The following is a 21,002-nucleotide window of genomic DNA, read 5'->3' as shown; positions in this document are numbered from 1 at the left end:
TTACTTAAAAATTAATTTAATTTGGTAAATGTGAAAATAAGTGATAAATTACTAGGACTGGCTCTAAATCCACACCCACAGTGTTTCTGTCTACTATGAACTTTCCCAAATCAAAGCAATTTAAAAAACTAAAATTACTTGATAAACACTGGATGTAATTTGCAATACAGAAACCACTAGTTCCGTACCAGAAACCACTTGATAAGATTCGATGATCTTCCAATGACTGTCTAGTTTGTTTTTTTGAAACCTAACTAAGAAGATTCTCAATCAAATTACCTTTCAAACAAAAAAATCAAAGCCAGTGAATCCGTTTAGAATGTACGATGCAATAATAAAAAGCCTTTAACTACTTAAAAGATTACTTAGTTTATTTCACCAGATTCTAGATCATTCTGCCACAACCATGCCTTTTTGCTTTGCATATTTTAGAGATGTTTTCTATCACATGGTAATAAAATTATAGTTACATGCATTCATTTCCATCCAATTGCATCTAGTTTTTACTTGACCTAGTTTTTAGTATTTTCGTAAAATAACTGATTCAATTTAGGGCTAATATCATTATCACAAATTTTCTGTAGAATATTATTCCATTCCTAAGCAAATGCAATGTTGATTCCGACATAACTTTACTGAATTTCCTGAACTTCTAAAGATAATACTTAGTATTCAAATCGTTGCATCCTTTTTAATATCCATACATCTTTCCTATAAAATATTAATCCCTGATAATGTAGATATTATTATTCAGTCAAGTTTTTCAAAAGTACATCAACATTATTGAAAAAAAAGAACAACAAACATGAAAACAAACGTTCACATAAATGACAATACTTACAAAATATTCAAATAGAAAAAAAAATACTATCTACATTACAACATTACATATATATTTACAGAATATGTATGTATTACAATTACATGTAACAACATATAAAAATATGTAATACTAAAAGCCTTAACATAAAATAAAAAATGTCACCTATAGATGACATGATACCATCATATATGTTTGATGAAAAAATGATTTTGTATTAAAGGTAGAGATATCTATAATATATAGATATCATATCTAGATATATGTCGTTATTATTATTATTATGATTAAAAGTGAAAAATATGTTTAAAAAAAAAAGATTTACCATTGAAATGTGTAAAATCATGTAGAAAGTTATTAGAAAGACTTAATGATATTGTTGCCTGAGTACAATCGTATGCTTTCCGAAGATATTATATCGCATTAAAGGGCCTCTATTAGCAAAATCGTTAGAGCTATGGCTACAGGATACTGAATAGGTGGCAGACAGACTGAAGAACTGGGCCTACCAGTGAATCAAAATTATTGTAGGAGCTATCACAGTGGAAAAAAGGAGGAAACAATGTCTCATCTTCTGCTCGGCTCTGTCTTCTGTCACAATCCAGATCACAAAGATGGGTTCTTTAGAACCAACCAACCTTTCGTCAAAGTACTCCTGTTGACGTCAAAGCACCTCTGTTGTTAGTAAACAGATCCAAATGGTTAATGGAGTACTGACCGGGAATGGAGTGCGTCTTATCCTAGAATAGCCACTCTAATCTAATCTTACTATGCGATAACTACTATAGCCCATAGAAATTAGTTCAATTGATGATAACGTTTAAATGGATTAGATTCACGCTGGGAGTAAGACTTTTGAATTGTACTTTGATCAATTTGATTTATTGTACCTCCATTCTTACAAAACATTTCACGGCACTTCATTAATTTCATCTCTTTGGAGATCGACTCATTATAAATTATATATTTTTTTTTAAAAGATTGTTTTTACAATGAATTCCCCGATCTAAAGTCCGTCGACGTCAAAGCAATTCCGCAGTTTTAAACAGCTCCAAATAGTTCATAGAGTAGTGGCCGGGAATGGGCCAACCATTTTTCGGTATCACAACGGACACTATAGTCCAAGTGTGTCTCACCCCAGGATAACCACTCTTAACTTACCTACTTTAACATAACCTAATTTGAATTCCCAGAAACCATTATTTATGAGAAACTGTTTATTAGAGACTTTGCATGAAATTGGCCTTGAATCACAAGTGATATTTATTTCATATTTTATTACGCTTTTTAGAATTTAAAACAATTCTGGAAAGTTTCTTTTTGTCTACTTTTGACAGCATTACCGACAAATCAATAAAAGTGAAGCTTTTATTTGCCGGACTGTGGTCACAACAACTCTTAGTATGGCAGCGTGTGTCTTTTCATGTCCAAGAAGGTAAAGCTTGTTTGAAGTGGCAAAAATTTCAATTATTTATAAAAGTAATTATCTAGACGAGATTTGCATTTTTTTTAAATAAAAATTTACATTCCACATGAATTGAAAACAAATGAAAAGTATTGTATTTATTTCTATAATATTCCAAGTATGGATGTGAGGTGATACAAAAAAGGCGTTAGAAAGAGCATCATCGTATTTTTTTTAATGTTGTATAGCTAAGGTATATCATCATACTATGATGATTGTATAGGTATCATCAATGTTTTATCAGGAAGAATGTAGGTATATGATGACATGATGTTTGTTGGGCTAACTATATATGATATGATGTACAACAGAACTGAAGGAAAATGTTATAGAAAGAATGGTGAAATCACGGGTGTTATCAATAATCATAAGTACTGTGTAACAGAAAAAAATCTATTATGGAAATATTTTGTCACTCATCAAATGACTGTCATAGTTTTATATGATTTTAACTATTATTCAGATTGAAAAACCTAAACCAATTTTGGAACGATGTTCCTTGACTTGTCATGGTGAGCTCACTGATAGAAATCGTCACGTAACAGTGTAAGGTATGCCGTGTGTGTTTATGTGTGTCATATCTATTCAACCACTATATTTTCATGTCCTTGACACTAACCGAATTCATTACTATTATGTTAGCTGTCAAACGAACAACAATTTATAAACGTTAATTATTTAATAAATTATTATAACTAATTACTTTCTGTCTTTATTGAGGTTAGCAAGCAAAAACAGATTTAGAATAGTAAGTAAACGTGTTGCAAGAAACTTCGTTCCTAACAGGGGTTCCACTTTGTGAAAAAAAGACGAGACGGCATAAATTATTTAAATTTAAATTCACATAATAACTAATTTAAATTTGTTAGAAAATTGTATTAAATTTTCAATGTAAACCATACATAAAACCATAGACTTATATGTCCAATCATACAATTATATTGTGTATTGCGTATTAAGATAACACAAATTATTGTGTCGTTAACATGGAAACTTCTTAAAATAAAACTCAAGCACGGTGCAAATAATATTTCTAATAAATTTCATTAAATCATTTCGAAAAAGATGAACAAATGGCCCATATATTTAATATATTATTTTACAATGGAAAATACATCGTTTAATTTTAGCTTTCTCTGCAAATTTTTGAAAATATTTGTTAATTTGGCGATCGAATTTTCATTTTTCTGTTTATACTTCTCGTGGATCCTTGGGCACATTGACAAAAATTATTTCAAAAATTTTTATTTTACAAGGCTTAAACTAATTTACCCAAGAGGAAAATCCCATATGATTTATAAAAAACCTATCGAGAGAGATTTTAAAAATGATAATTTTCGGATCAGATTAACTGAAAGCTTCTATAAAACGAAAAAAGCTTTTGATATATATGAAAGTAAATGCAAATCGTGAATTATTCGTCAACAAGAATCAGTATTTGTTTGTATATAATCTATACAACTCTCATCACAACATTATACAAAAAAACAAGAATATTTTTCTCTTCTGAATAGCAAATATAAAGTATAACGACAGATAGTAGGAATTTTTATATATAATCAGGGGAAAAATTACTAACCCATAGGTAATATTACTAAACACCATCCCATTTCACCTATTGGTATTATTATTTTCTTCAATAAAATTCTAAAAGCAGTTGTTTTTCTGTATAGATCATCAGTAGTAGTTACTAACCTTCGTGTTGACATTTATCTGTCATGTCGTGTAGTGTGTCTACCTTCTCGTCTATTCAATTCAATTCTAAAAATGTATTCAGAGTGGTGTTGATTCATTATTTTATTCAGTATCATCATCAGAGTATAGAATTATTGCTATTACTCATTCTTGGCTCAATGGAGTTACGAGAAAGATCACGGTTATGATATGCTATTGATATTTTTTTCATATACAAAATCAGTTGGGATATAATTAAAACTATGCATGGCAAATTATTATTCTAAAACGTGCGAGGAGAATGTATTGTGTCTACACTAAATATTTTATTTTTGGAGAAGGAGTTTTTATTAGGCTGCGGATTCGATTACAATTGAGTGCTTAATTTAATCCTAGAACTAAACCTTTGAAGATTCTAGCAGTTTAGAATTGTTAGTCTAGCTTTGAAAATTTTTGTTTTTTCCTGAATTTTGTTTACTTTAAAACGTCAAAGTCTTTCGATTATAATTGACGCTTTTTTATGATATAATGTCGTAAACTATAAAGACGAATAGCTTTTCGAGACAATCTTTAAAAAAAATTCAAAATATTGGATCTTCAATTGAAGGGATTTTGAATCGTTTTGACCCAAAAATAACGAAAAACATATTCATTTATACGTCAGGCTAAAGGATTTCAATATATTGGATCTTCAATTTCTCGGATTTGGAATACCAGAACTATGAAAGCGGTATCTTACAAACCGTGAATCAGACGAGGTACATAATTGGGGCGCAGTCGGTATTTATTCCGCCTCTGCAATGATTGTGTACGTGACATAAAAATAACTCTAAATATTAAAAAATATTATTGAAAAAATATTTTATATATCAATATGACAAATAGTTTTTTTTTATAGATTTCCACTCAAACCGTTTTTATTACGACCACATATGATCTTTTAAATAAAACATCCCTTTGTGACCAACTAACAATCCTCAAATATATTCTCTAATAGTATAACAACCCTTATATTGTGTATATCCATCCCATATAAAATACCAATAATAAAAATTCTCAATGGTCCAGAAAACTTCCTTTGCATAAATAAGTGACATTTATCCCTTATTTGCTTGCTTGTAGATACCTATAAATGTCCAAAAATAACATAAATACAATAACAATATATTCAAATATTTGTGAATCAATTGAATAGGAAAACTTCTGTGAAAAAGAAAGAAAATCTTTGTCATCATTTTGTATTTCAAAATTTATGCATTTTCAAATATTTTAATTAGTCGATTATGCACCCCACGCTTCGAATTTTATATTACAACTAATATTATTAACGACTTTTGAATGCTATAAGGTATGTTTTTATGCTCGATATATATGAAGGTATACTGATTTTAGCCCCAATTTTGTAACGCTAAGAAATATTGACGCACCATCCCATACTGCACTCATAATTCGTGATCATTTCAAAAACTCAGCCCATATCGTTCCGCAACCACCGTATTCACCTGATCTGGCGCCGAATGACTTCTGGCTGTTCAGCAAGCTCAAAACACCGCTCCGAGGACACCGTTTTGATACAATAGAGGAGGTTTAAACCGCAGCGAATGCGGAACTGAAAGCAATCCCGGAAAGTGACTACAACCAGTGTTTCGAAGATTGGAAAATCCGTTGGCATAAGTGCATTGCATCGGGAGGTGATTACTTTGAAGGGAATGAAATTGATTTGGAAGAATAAATAAATAATTTTAAAAATAAATACAATGTCACCTTATTTTTTGGGCACAGAGTATACTGAAGCTAATAAAAGCGTGTTAAAAAGAAACACCAAATGATTCAAAATATTTTTTGCAATATTCTAATAAAAGGTAACTTTTTAAATACACAGTATTGAATATTTATGGATTTGATAGATTGACCGAAAAGGGTAGTGAAGAAACAAGGTTGGACATAAAACTCTTGGGGGTAAAGTTGCTTATAAGATATATTACATTCACCCTTTAAACTGTTAGGGTTGTTTAGTGTATACTATAAAATATATCTATGTATACATAGTTTTTAGATTCACTTGACCATATCGCGCGTTCTATACGAGAGGGTTAGAATATAGAGTTTAGATAACAGAAGTCGTTCTCGTATTTATTGTGTTATTGTTACCCGAAAAACGATATAAAAAAGATTTCATTTGACAAATCGGTTTTGGTGTATGAGGTTAAATAAAGTTTTTTTTTATTGTTTGTCAATCGACTACGATACATTTGGACGTTCGAACTTACCCAGTTATTTGCTGTATTACGTCCATGGCGTGTGTTACAACGATAATAGGGGTTGAATTGTAATAATAATATTGTAAAAAAAAACAGTTACATTATTAAAAAAACATTTTACTTTATTCCTGTAAATTAGGTGTTTTTTTGTGTTGCTGTAGAGTTCTCAATTCTTCGAGGTGGTGTGTTTTTTTTTTTATTGATACCAATTTTTTTTTTTTTTTAATTTGAGAGAAAGGGGAGAAAATGATATGTTTTGTTGTGATTTTATACAATTTGACGTAAGGAAATAGTAGGGGTTCGGTAATCAATAATGTTTATGTTTGACATGTAATTATAGATAAAATTTCTGATTCTTTTTTGTATTAATTCGATTACTTTTGATCAAAACAAAAAACAATTGATAAAAACAGTCAAATTTTTTTTAATTCGTCACATTTTTGAGATTTTTTGTACCTTTTTAAGACATTTGTTCTGAATGGTCTGTTGGTTCTTAGAAGTAAACAAGGTTATGAGGAGGGTAGCTCATAAACTCGTGTTTACTTTGCCGGTACTCTGGTATCTAGCTTCCCAATGCACGTGGTTGAAGGTAGAGAAATTGTGAGTTTGACTTCCAAACAAGTGTATTTTGCATCAAATCATTGATGTCATTAAAATCATTCAAATGATTTTGAAAGATTGCTTAAATAGCAAGGTAAGTAATAGCCACTTATCACACCCGTTGCCAAATTTTGATAAAAAGTGTGCTTCTAAGCCCAATTTTAGTGAAAGCCGAAGATAATTATAATTTATTAAATATGAGAATGAATTCGGGTCTGTATTTTAGTAAGTTTATTTCAATTTCCAGGACATGAAAACTGAAATCAGCTTACTTTCTTATACAATCCAAAACTATTATGCAAATAGAAACTGTTCACAATAAGTTAACAATATCTAATATGTTTAAACATTTTACAGTAGTATTACTTATTATTGTTGTTCACATTTAATTATGCACACAATATTTACATCATGGTCTTTCGACTAATTTTGATATATAATATGTTACATTCCAGTTTTACAGTAGTGTGTAGATATTTATCTCGTGTAGATTTTCTCTATATATATAAATGATCATATTTGACAATAAGATGATTTATTTGATTCCACATACTGTGAATATTACATCAATAAAGTGGATTTACATTTATACACATCATACAAAACCATACCAAGTCACAGATCTAAAGTCACTGTAGTGACTGAATGAATGGTATTTATTCTCCTCTATACTTGTGTGACTGCTATTATATTTACTAGTGACTAGTAGTAATAGTGTCACCGATATAGATTTATGAGTTGAAATGATGTTATTTATTGCATTTTTATTTATTCATTTTTAATAATATTCTGTCTCAACAGAATTTGTTGTTTATGATTTTTTTATTTTTTTAAATAAATAATTTGAATGACGAATTTGGAGTGTTAACTTTTTTTGTTCTTGAGGTGTTTGAAGGCAATGACAACCTAAAGAAGTTATGAAATAAATAAGTATGTTTATCGATTAATGGAACACAAGAAACTATTTTGTGGAATATCTTAAAAATATTATAATTTGTAAATTATTTGCCCTAAAGTTAGTTGAATTGAATGTTTGTCTTGATTAATTGGTATTTCCATCGCTCATATTTCATAGATGTGTTTTACCCATTTTTAGATGTTATTCCACTGAGGGGGGGGGTAATGAAGACGAGATTCAAGAAAACTTATCAATCGAAAAATTAAAAAGTCTAGATTAAAGACAGAGTAAAAATATTTACGGAAATAACCCCATTGTTAATTAATCGCAATAGAAATGAAAATAAAAACATAATAAGTGAAATTTACAAAATTTAAAAAACCCCCGAACAAATTTTTCGGGTACGGAACCCTAATCTCGCACTTGAAACATATCTAAGATCTCTCTATTTAATTACCTTTTCTCTTAAAGCCTTTTCCAAACTGAACCAATTTTGAAGATCATCGCCAATTTGACTTGGAATACGTTTAATCGACGTTATTCACTTAAATAGTCGTGTGTGAGTAGCTGAGAATTGTATCTCGAATAATAATTATGCTTGCACTTTCCATGTTGTGAAGCAAATGAAAATAATTACAGAGTAGTTACGTTTAATTTCTATTTTTTTTGAAGTTTGAATGAACTACTTGTTTTAAAAAATTTACTGTCATTTTATTATTTTTATGCTATGACGGAACTACACTTTTGTCGACCTCATCTATTATTTGGAATTACTGCCATTTTTATTTATTTACAAAATATTTAACAATTTTGGCAAATAAAGATACAAAATAAAAACGTGAATATATTTAAAAAAATAAAATATTTCTATACAAATAATATGTATACATACATATCTAATACATAATTTATTGCACCCAAAAAAAAAATGAAAGAAGAATATTATACTAAAAAATAATATGTATTTTTTTCAACTGTCAACTTATGAGGAAAATCTTCTCCTGAAAACGAAAAACACACACACGTCTTCCACCCAGAACATTACAGAGTGTAAGGTGTTAAGTATATTTTATGATATATATGTTCAATGAAACAGAGAGGATACAATTATGGTATATAGAAATATGAATAAAATAAACAGAATACGATATATATTTATAATAACCGTCAGACATTATCGTCATATGGGATATTATTCAAAATGTAAATTCTTTTTGTCGCGAGGGTTTCAAGTCAAAATACAGATAAATTATCACCTTAAGATTAAACTTATATATTATTGCTACACAATAATACTTTTTAGGGTTATTCCATTTACACATCTATTCCATGTTTTTTATTACCTCCTATCGAAATGGAAAATATGCGATACAAATCCTATTTTTTATGAGAAAAGCAAACTTATATTATCTAAGTGAGTAAAATCGATTCATTTTTAGCCCCAATTTACACCCCTGCTCCCTTAACGCAAAATCTTCCCTAAATAAATACACTTTCAATCTTCCATATTGTTCGATTCATTTTTAGTTATCCAATTTCTTAACTGTTTTGAAATTTTACATCACTGGCAAAATTATTTTAAGTGTGAACAGTGGAGCTGTCAAGATCTGTTACTCGGTCGTGCCAACCACTGCCTGACAAGTAGTCTTGATGATTTTGAAAGCTTAGAAAGGAAAGTACCCTCACAACACCTTGAACTACAATTTAAATCAGAAACATCGAAAGGCAGATACCATAAGCATCACCAAATTTGTCCAATATGATAGTTTCAACTCTCAACTAATGACTCTGAAAAGTTAATACGTTAATTAGTTAAACGCCGTTGTCCTAAAGATTATGTGACTACTATCTGCGACGCCTCGACTATTGATAAACCATTATCTTAAAGACCATTATCGCACTCCTTTTTGAATTTTTACTTACTCTGTTGATTCCTAACTCTTCTAAAATTTGATCCATCAAAGCAGGGCGTATTAGAAAAGGCTACTTCTTAACCTGGATATGAATAAAATGAATGGCGAGTTATGCAAAAATCACTGTCGTAATCTACTGTAAAATTGATGTCTGGTATCGATTGAGAAAATATGTATCGCATACTACCACAATGTGTCACAGTAGCTAAAAGTATGATATCTAAAACGAGATATTTAATCAGTTAGATCCAAAACTGAAAGAAATAAGAAATATTTATCATATTTTTAAAAGTATTTCGGTATCGTACTCCATTTTGGGTTTCTAAGATTGAGTGAATCGAGGAGTAACATTGTTGTTACGTGTCATTTACCTGCAAATGAATTACAATGATTATAAAAATACAATAATATATAAGAATATTAAATCTGCATAAATTGTGTAAAAGCAACACCTTACCAAATGTCGCACCAAAAGACCAAACAAACAAATAACCACCTCATACGTGATATTCAATATTTTATTCAAAAGTCACTCTTACTCATACAGTGAAAAAAAAACAACACACATACATATAAGAAAACAAAATTCAACTGCAGTGATTGTAGTAAAATATTATTAAAAAGGGTATGAATATATTTTACTTAGTATACAGGGTGGTAGGTACAGAACAGAGAAATAAAATTTAACTAGACATCTTAGAATTTACACTAACGTACCCATACACTGGTAATCACGGTATATGGTAAAACGTGTCATAAAATGTGCACGTATTTTACCATTCTGAGTGATATTACTATATGATATGTTACAGCTATATCACTTAGAATGGTAAAACACACGAACATTTTGTGACGCAGAGTATACATAGCTGTGTCTGTCACATACGTTCAAATAAACCGAATTTAAGAAACTGTTGGATTCAAATTCGCTAAACGATTTTCATTGAAAATGAAGACAAAAATTCTCCACCCCTCTATTTTTTTCGAATGTGTATCCCTTTAAAATATCGTAAAAGTTCGATAAATAATAATTGTTGTCACCAATTTTCATGAAAACTTTGTTTAAGGCTAAATTTCTCGTGGAAAAAACAATGCTACTGGCTAAAACACGCTCCAAATCATGACTTTCTTGAAATAAACAGACAATATGATTTTTAATAAATCCGATTTTTGTTATTTTTGGGTTAAAATTACTTTTTCAATGGCTTTAGATTATCTCACAAAATTCGATAGATAAAATTTTTGGTATTACATGAAAACTCTTCATCAGAGTGGTTTCATTTGCCTTAATGACCGATTAGACTTGAGTCTTTGAACATCCTGTACAAACATATACAAACGCACATCACTAGTAATATATTATAAAATCGAGTTTTGATCTGTTCGAATAATGTTAAGGTTTTGAATTCAAAATTGATAATCTTATGATTTATATACTACTTTTATTTAACATAACATTATTCATATGTAAAAGAAATAATAATAATAAATATGAATATATGACTGGTTTTGTGACTGCGCTTGTGACTTTGGTTTGGTGGAAGACGGAAGATTGGTGACGGTATGTGTATGTAAAGTAAAGATTGTATTCTTTCTATATAAGATTTATTTATTCATACATCAAAAATTTATAAAAATTTATACTAAACTACTAAAGTATATTAATAATTTTTAATTCACTAAATACATATTTATGTTTATTAAGAATAGTGAAGCCGCGAGACACGAGATTTATGAGACAATACGATAAAAATTCGGCGAGAGATGACAAAATACTATTCTATTCTCGTTCCATGCAATTTTATTCAGGAAAATTTCTCAAATCTTCAAGGTAGTTCAAGAGAAATCACGTAATTTAAAAAAGTTTCAAAATTGGTTTGTACAAATTCAGAAAACTTTCTTAAGAGTTAATTTTGTTTGGAAATTTTTTGAGTCCAGTTAAATACATTGCCGTTTTAATAGGCTTATTATAGTTTCCATGCTGTTTTCTTTCCTCCAAAAACAAAAACTTTCTTATTTTGATATTGATCATAAGTTAATTCTTTCCAGAAGTATTCTTATAATCCAAAAGATAGCATCTTTTTTTCCGTGCAGACAAAAACGGAGAAAATTCTTAAAAATGACTTGGTTTTCGATGATACTTCCTTATTTTTATTAAGATAGAGTATTTCAGGCTCCTAAAAATGTATTTAAAATTAATTATATCAATTTTATATCGCTTTAAGTTTCATTTTAAGATAAATTTTTCTGAAAGTCCATATATTTTTTCAGTATAATCTTTTAATTTGGACAATATGTAAATATTTATTTATGTGTAGGATAATTTATTGGAATATTTTAAGCCCCCACAATTTGCAACAAAAAAAACTAACTTGACATTAAATAAGAAATATTATTAAAGAATTATTTACGATTAACAAAACGACTTGACATTTGATTATAAAAGCTATAATAAAATCATACAATTTTTGATTCTAGAACAATTTTGGAGAATGCAATGTCTATCCATGCAAAGATTGCTAAGAAGGCCATTTTGAGCTTCAAAATGCAAGTTAAAAATGATTTTTCGGTAAAAAAGTGTTCTTGTATATTTTGAAGTTGATAATGACCGAGAAAACATAAAAAATGCGTTTTCGTTTATAAGAGATCAAAACACGCGTAAGCCCAGTGGTTTTCATAAAAAATTTTACCGTCAATCTAGAACATTTTAGAACATTTATCTTGAACTCTTATTCAAATGTTTTTGAAATTAAAGCAACAAAATTAATCTAAGATAGTCCAGAATAAATCTAGAAGGAAAGGAAATAAAGTATTAAATAGCAAAATTTATTTTTATTAATTTTTCAAAGTTTATTTGCATGTAATATACAAGGCATAGAAATTATAATGACAATAATAAATTTTTCGTTGAAATCCATAAATTACAAAAAAAGGAAGAATGTTTTGCTGTATATTTTTTTTTAATATCATAAAATAAACATTTTAATGGCCCTCTAGAATTTTATATCGAATAGAAAAATGAAAAACTATTAAACAAAATTTATTGTAAATAACAGATTGTTATTAATTACATAGTTGTTATAATATTATGTGGGTAATATTATACAGAAAGATAATCAAATAGCAGCTCTCCCATAAAATTCATTTCACTAATTTTATATATTTTACATGCGATGATTCAATCTCACAAGAAAACTTAGCTTTTCAAACAATCATTAACTTGTAAACCAGCTAATTTGAAAAAATTCCTTTCACAGGATTGGAGATCCAACTCACAATTCAGTAGACTTCTGCATTTGAAAAGCGACTAAACATTTGGATCTTTAAAGATTTCTGAAACTAAGGAACATTCTTTTATTGATTAGAAACGGATGTAGAAAGAAGTAATCCAGTGTTCATATCATTATTTTTCTTTTCGTATATTTCTTGTAATAGCCGTCATAGACCGATTTTCTAAGTATTTTCTCTTTTCTAAACTTTTTTAATCTTTAATAACTTTTTGTTTTGAAGTTAATATCTAGGTAAACACTTTGTAATATAAGAATTGTAACAAATTGTCCCACTGTATATAAGTAGAAGATAATAATATTTATTATTATTCAAACGATCCATCAAAGTTTTTGCGATCATCACATTAAATTTGTACCCCTTGACTTTTTTTTTATATAAATCTATATAAAATTCTAAAGCCAATTTTAGTCTGTTACGTTCATTTTTGTACAATGTTCCTATCAGAAGATTGAGATTAAGGAGTAGATACAATTTCAAGCCATTCAAGCAGTTTTTTGTTGTTGAGGAACAAGTAAAGACACTCGTGGGCTAAGCAATTTTGTAATTGTACCGAATTCCTATTATTAGCAGTCTCTAATCATAATACAGAGTCGGAAAAAGTGTTGTGCTGTTATTTTAGCCTTTTTAAATACAAAAAACTTACTCAAGGCGAGACATCAGCCAATAATGATATATGAAGAGTACTTTCCTGGGGAAATTTCTTCAATCGAGTTTTGAAAACTACCAATCGTTTTAAGGACTTGATTTTTCCAATGTTAGAAAAAAATGATACTACTGAAATTAAAAGTGAAATGGTAAAATAATTAGGTAATTCAAGACAATAATTCAAAAGAACAAAGTCAACTCAAATATTTTAATTTCAATTAAAATATTTTCAAAAATTTGTCCCAAAAAATGATAGCTCTCTAAATATCCTTTTCATATCACTTGATGTCCTTGACCATCACTTTGATAATAATTTAAGGAGTGTTATAAGTTTTAAGTGTTTATCTGTGCGTCTGTGTGTTTCTCAGTGGCATCGCAGCCCCTAAACGGTCGAACCGACTTGATTGAGAACATTTTATTGCTAATTTTCCAAAAATCGGTTTACCAGATATAAAACGCATTTGTCGGGGGTGTTTTAAATTTTGTAAATTTCACTTGTATTGTCATATTCATCAAAACTTTACTAAGCCAAGTTTAAATCGTGACATTTATTTTCATTTAATGATCCCATCAGAAAATTGAGATCAGTCAGTACATTTTTTTTGCCTTTAGAAACAATTAAAGAAATTTGTGAGATGCTCAGCAATTTTTCACCATAATACGTATACTTTACTTTATTTCAAACAATGTCTAATTCCAAAAAAAATTTTGTAATTCATAGTTTTTCTCAAAGACGAGAGGGAGTTACGAAAATGAAAATTGCAAAAAGCGAAATAACTGTTGTACTGTTATTTTAACCTTTTTACTGAGACTTCAATTTTAATAATATTAAGCAGTTATCGACTAAAATCGGGGTGATATCTTAGGGCAATTTCTTTAGTCAATATCTGTGAGAAAATGAAATATTTGTAGAATTTATACCACATTTTTAAGGAGTTAATTAATTTCTTCTCATACTTCGAAACCGCTATTTCTATTTTCATAGTCATCTAAAGTTAACTTTACAATTTGAATATTAAATTTTTATTTTATATTATTTTAGAATTGTAATATGTTTATTATTAGTATTTATATATGTTGTTGTAATTTAACATACCTACCTCTATCCAAGCAAGCATCCTAGCTCACATATAATAATATCAGTAGTAATAACAATATTTTTTTTCTGATCATCATATAAATAAATATAACTTATACGTTAGTCGTTACATTGTGTTTTTACGATCAATTCAAACTAACATATTATATTCATCAAAATTTATATGTTTCAATCTGTAGTGATGTAGCTCTTTTTTTATATTAGGGGGTATTATAAAAATTATATTATTGTAGTTAATAATATAAATTTATTTTTAATATTATTAAAAGATATTTTTTGTGCAATCTGAGTTTATATGCAAAATTTATTACAAGACGATATATTGGTAACTTTTAAGTACAGTACCGAAAACTACCCACATTGACAAGTTTTATCTTAATAATTATAATCGGAATGATAACTTGATCGAAGACAGCTTTGGTATGACTTATCTGTCTCTTATGAACAGTATTTTATGCTCTTCAATCTTCTCTCTTATGCTCTATCTGAACAGTCCTTTTACTATTAAAGAAATTGAATGCATTGTCAAAAGCGAGAAATAATACCTATGAAAATTTCTGATCGAAACACTATAGTTCTGGTAGAAAAGTAAAAATAGACTAAACATTTTAATTATATCCAAAAATTCCAATCTTGTAACTTATGTCTCTCTCTTTCCAGTTAACAGATCCCATATTTGTTCTCTTATAACTTCCATGTTGAAGGTTTCTTCCACTGTTTTAACACTTAGATTACACCTGTTTTCATGTTACAACCTTAAAGTTGCAATTTATAGTTTATTTTTAAGGATTTCGGTCTCTGCGAGCATGCGAACATATATCCCATAGGGAAAATACCCGTTTCAGACTCTGCATTTGCGTTGACTGAATAACTTTATGAATATACATCCACAAGTTAATGAAACTTCTCCAAAGGATGAAGTTACTCTTGGATAATTTTTTTTTTTCAAAATGATCATCTAAAGATTATATATTCACAATTCTTTCTTCATTTTCAGCGTGCTTAAGTTCGTTAAAATTTCAAATAAAAAATAGTAAAAATTTATATTGTAGATTCAAATTAACGACTTGTCCTACTTAGTGGGAAACGATTTTTCAAATATCTGTACAAAATCTATGCGAAGATATTTTATTTGGGGAAAAGGTTTTAATATCTGTTCGATATTAAAACTCGAAGTATGAAGTAACTTAACTCGTTCATACAGTTACAATTTTAACAATTTCAGACAGCAACAGTCAATCAGTTCCAAAGAAAATTTACGTGACTTCATGAACAAAATAAAATAAAACACAAATCAAGGTTAAAAATTAAACTTTTATTAAATAAAATCATAAAAATAATAAATTAATTCGTCTCTCAACAAAAAGATAAACTAATAATTTTTTTTTCCAAAAAAACACAGAATTACCATAAAAATATTTATTTCACAAAAAATAAAATAACAATAATAATATTTTCAACGTACAAAAAAAAAACAATTACAGATAAAATCAAAAACTACAAAAATAATAAAATAAAATAATAATTTTCTGTTCTACAAAAACAAAAGAAAAAGGTTATAATATTAATAATATTAGGTTTTGTCTGAATGTTTTGGGTTTTACCTCATCATAGTTCTCCTCTCAGATAGCCAACCAAAATCCATAAAGTATATCTTTTATAATTTTTATTTTTTGTATAAATTCAATATTCAAAACACGTGGTTGTAGAAGATTTTTTATCTGAAACACACAAAAAAATATAAAAAATATAACAGAAATCGTTGTAATATTATTTTTTATAATATAAAAATATAAATGACAATTAAATATGTACACTTAAGTGTGTAATATGTTCCACCATCCATAGATATTTTCAAATTTACTAAGACTATATCAATTTTCAGAATTAAGAATAATTCGGACGCCTCAAGCTATTACAAATAGTCTTGTATGAGTGACTCATAGAAATTATTCATTTCTAATTTTTATTACAATCAGTGAAATTTACAAAATTTAAAAAAAACCCTGACAAATGTCTTGGGTACGGAATCCTAAACTCTCACTTTAACCATAGTTAAGAACACTCTACATTAAATTTCCTTTCAAACAAAACAAAAAAATCAAAATTTTTTTCTTTCTTTTTTTGGTTAGGCGATTAATAAATGCTTGTCATCTAAAAAGTATTTATTATTTAAAAATTTTAAATTAAACTTAAAAAGGTTTGTGTATCAAATATGGTGGAAGCGTTAGGAAAATCAGGTTATACAAACCATAAGAATGCTGTGCTATTCGATTAATTTGATACCCATATCTTTGGAATGTGTCAAAAATGACAAGTAAATAGTTTCATCTTAAGTGGCCTAACCCTATTGGATTTAGCTTGATGCCGTAATCAGGCTAACCGCACATTGTTATTTAAGCTACACGTGTATGTGAAATCGATCGATTCGATACTGCAGGTATAACATTGGAACTTTCATTCTTAAATTGAACGTAATTTTATGCACAATTTTCTAAGTTAAAGATTAAATAAATATTTGCAATGGTGATGATATCTAAAATAATAAATTCCTATGAAAATTCAACCTGTTGAATAGTGAATGATACTGTGTTTGATTCCAAATTAATTCATCTACGATGTATTTCAATTATTTTGAGCCTAGGTGTACTATAAAAAATCATATAAAAAATATACAAATTTTTTAGTAATAATAATACGAAATCCGATTTATTATAAAAATTTCTATATTACCAACCACAAACAATTAAGATCTGTATCATATCAGTAAGTTGGATACTATAAAACCTGTCTTCACTATGTCATAACAATTCGTCAATGTCATTTATGGGTTTTATGGTTTTTTCATAAGTGAATACACATAGTTCTTGGGCCAGATGTATTTTTTGACAGTCAATTTTAGAAGTCTTTCAGGGGACCTATAAAATTATGAATTGCGCGGGCTGCTTTCATGAGGATTTATTGATAAGCATATCCAAACAAGAAAATTCAAAAATCATTTTATCTGGTTCTTCACTCCACTCCAGCGGTTCACGACCTACTACAGAAGCTAAGCGGCATTGGACGTAGTCAGTACTTGGACGTAGACCGCTTGAGAACATTGTGTGTTGTTGTCTTTTCATTAATTATAATAGCTTTATATCTACTCATTATATATTTACGTTTATGGCTGCAAAACTCGAAAAATAGTCCATGGATTGACCTCAAATTTAGGCAGGTTGTTGCATTTCTATTCAAGAGTTTAAACATACTTTTCATTTCTAAATTCTCATGAGAACGATATTCAGAAACATCTAATTCAAAAAAGGGATTGAAGTCATATAAATGTCGAATGCGTTTCTAGATTATTTTTATTTACACCCGCAATAAATAATATGAGACAGAGCCACAATGAAGCGTTGGCCCGATTTAGCCAGTATATTAATACTATCGAAATTCAAATTATGAAATTTTAATTATTCACACCATAATCAATTAAAAAATTTTAAAAAATACAGTAATTCTAATTTTGAAGACAATGCGAAGAGATATCTATGGCTGTAAAACAATAGGTTGTCTACAACTGGCCATAAACCTATGATTCACAAGATGTAATAATTGCTTCAAAGATTATTTGTTTTATTTTTATTTTTTTTTATAAAAACAAAATAATATTATTAGGAGCGGTTTAATATTTCATATTATAAATTAAAATTATTACAATTATTTTTTATAAACCAGTTTATTTGTAGGTGGAGATAAATTTTATTTGATTACATTCTGATTGTCATAAAAATATAAAAATAATTTATATTTTATTTAAGTTTTTGTGAAACTATGTTTGTTTTTTTATTCAAGATGGCTTCTCATGTGACAATTATTTTTGGATTTTTTATTTGTAAAACAATCATAAATCAGTTAATAAGACATGTTTCGAAATCACGTATAATTTCATCACATTGACTTCTGTTTTGGTTGAAGTAATTTAATTCTTGAAAATTTTAAGGGATTACAGACAAATTACCATCTTATTAAGTGACCAATTTTTAGAAAAAAAATCATTATATTTCGAAGGTAATATGAATAAAATATTGAAGTGGCTGCAAATATTTTTTAGTAGGATTCTAACAATTGATGTTATGATCCCAGATCCGGGATAAGCACTAGTTTATTTGAAGTTGAAATAATTTTGAAAGTACCTAATGATTATTCACTGTTTTTCTCAAGTAAATACATAAAGCACAAAAAACATGTAAATTTTATGAATATCTAAACAATTTATTACAATAATATTTATTTCCACTCCATATTTCTATTTCCCTTTGAAATGGGATTTTTCGTTTTCGAATAAAGCTATAGAAAAGTTGTTAATCATTATAAAAATAACATTATTTTTCTCTTGTAAATGAATTATTATAAAAATATAATGCGTTATCAAATGATATATATGCGATAGGTTGTATGGTAGGTACTATGTGTTTTACCTAGCGTGATAAATTGGTATTAAGGTATTCGATGAGGCGCGAAATACAAAAAGGGAATAGGTATACACGTGTAAGAAAATCATATATCAATTTTACAGTATTGTTTGTAGGTTTTATATGACAATAATTTATATTAATATCAATACTAATATTTTTATACCCTTACAAGAAACTTTACGGCAAAAATCGTATATTTACGAACTTTGATAGTAGCTTCCCTATTTGGTATAAGGGCTAATATAAACGAACAACATCCACAAAATTGAAAAAATGACCCAAATATAGTACGTTTAAAAAAAAATTCATTCAAATACGATAAATTTCGGGCGAAATATCGAAAAAATTGATTTTTGAACTTTATGACGTCATAAAAAACCAAAAAATTTGATTTTGTTCTACCACACGCAAATTTTATCCAATTTTGATAAATCAACTATGTAATCCTACTAATTTTGGGTCATACTTTTCAAATATTTTGTCAAATTTAACGTATCTTCAATAAATTTCGAAAATGCTGTATCATGGTTTCCACATTTGGTATAAGGGCTAATACAAACGAACAACGTAGTGGGTTTCAAAAAAAACTTCAAATAGGATAAATTTTAGCCGAAATATCATAAAAATTAATTTTTAATATGCAATTCTACTAATTTTGGGTCATAATTTTCCAATATTTGTTTATATTTACCGTTCTTTTCATACTTCCATTTCTCACAAGAAGTATATAAGTCAAAATGAATGCATGCGTGACGATTATTCCTTCAAGAAAATATTACTCGCAGTTTTAGGGGCCTAAATGATATACATCCCTTACAATCATACATTTTATCAGCGCTTATAAAAGTTGTAAAATTTAATACTATTATCAAAAAACAAAAAACCCGCCAGAAATGATAAAAATATTAAAAATACCTGTTTTTATTTTATAAATGCATTTTTATTAATACCACACCCGAAAACCATGAACCTCTTCTTTCTGTAATCAATAATTTTTAAGTCCTCTGTATATTCCATGATTCATACACAATTAATAATTATTATTGGATTTGAATTCACCCAACACACATGATAAGAGAGTTCATTTTAATAGTTCGATTCAATTTGAGAAGACCACACAAATTTTAATGATCCATTAAAATACGTAAACAATATTTATATCAACATAAAATCAGCATGATTGACTTAAATGAATCGTTAAAACATTTCTTATTTCTGATTTGTGTGTGCTAAAATATATATTTATTTTTTTTTAAATGTGTATTTTATAACTGAATTTTTATTTAAAACATTTATTTTATTGATTTTTGAAAAGATGTGTATTTTGTTTTATTGGTTTTAAATAAAAATATTCATCGATGAATTTTAAAATTATAAAACATACAAAAGAGTTCAATTTGAAATGAAAATTTATATCACTATCTTTTAGACCAAAAACTTTATGTTTGTGTTTTACCAAATAAAATTAACTCTTTGACTCTTTGTACGGGGTGGGGAGAGAGGTGTGATTTTTGAATTCCTGTGAAAAAGAAACCCATCTTCTTCAATATTTTTTGTCCATCGTAAAATACATAAAACAAGTAAAAAAAAAGTTATTTGTTGAAATAACCTGTATAGAATCTGGATGAAATTTGGCACAGGCTTTATCCCGGTATAAGGTATAGTTCTCTGTGGGATAGATTTGTTTTATTTTTTCATAGAGCAAAGGATCGACAGTATGTTTTGCATAGGTAGTGGTAGCTGAAAATGTCTAATTTTATCCCGGAAAAATTTACGGTACCTATGGGATAACGCACACATCCCATTAAAGTTACTAAAGACATACAATTAAAAGTTCATTGGATTATTTATATGAGCACAATAAGGCCGATACCTC

Source organism: Chrysoperla carnea, chromosome 5 (assembly GCF_905475395.1).
Source record: "Chrysoperla carnea chromosome 5, inChrCarn1.1, whole genome shotgun sequence".
NCBI classification, from domain to species: domain Eukaryota; kingdom Metazoa; phylum Arthropoda; class Insecta; order Neuroptera; family Chrysopidae; genus Chrysoperla; species Chrysoperla carnea.
This window is presented reverse-complemented; position numbering follows the sequence as displayed.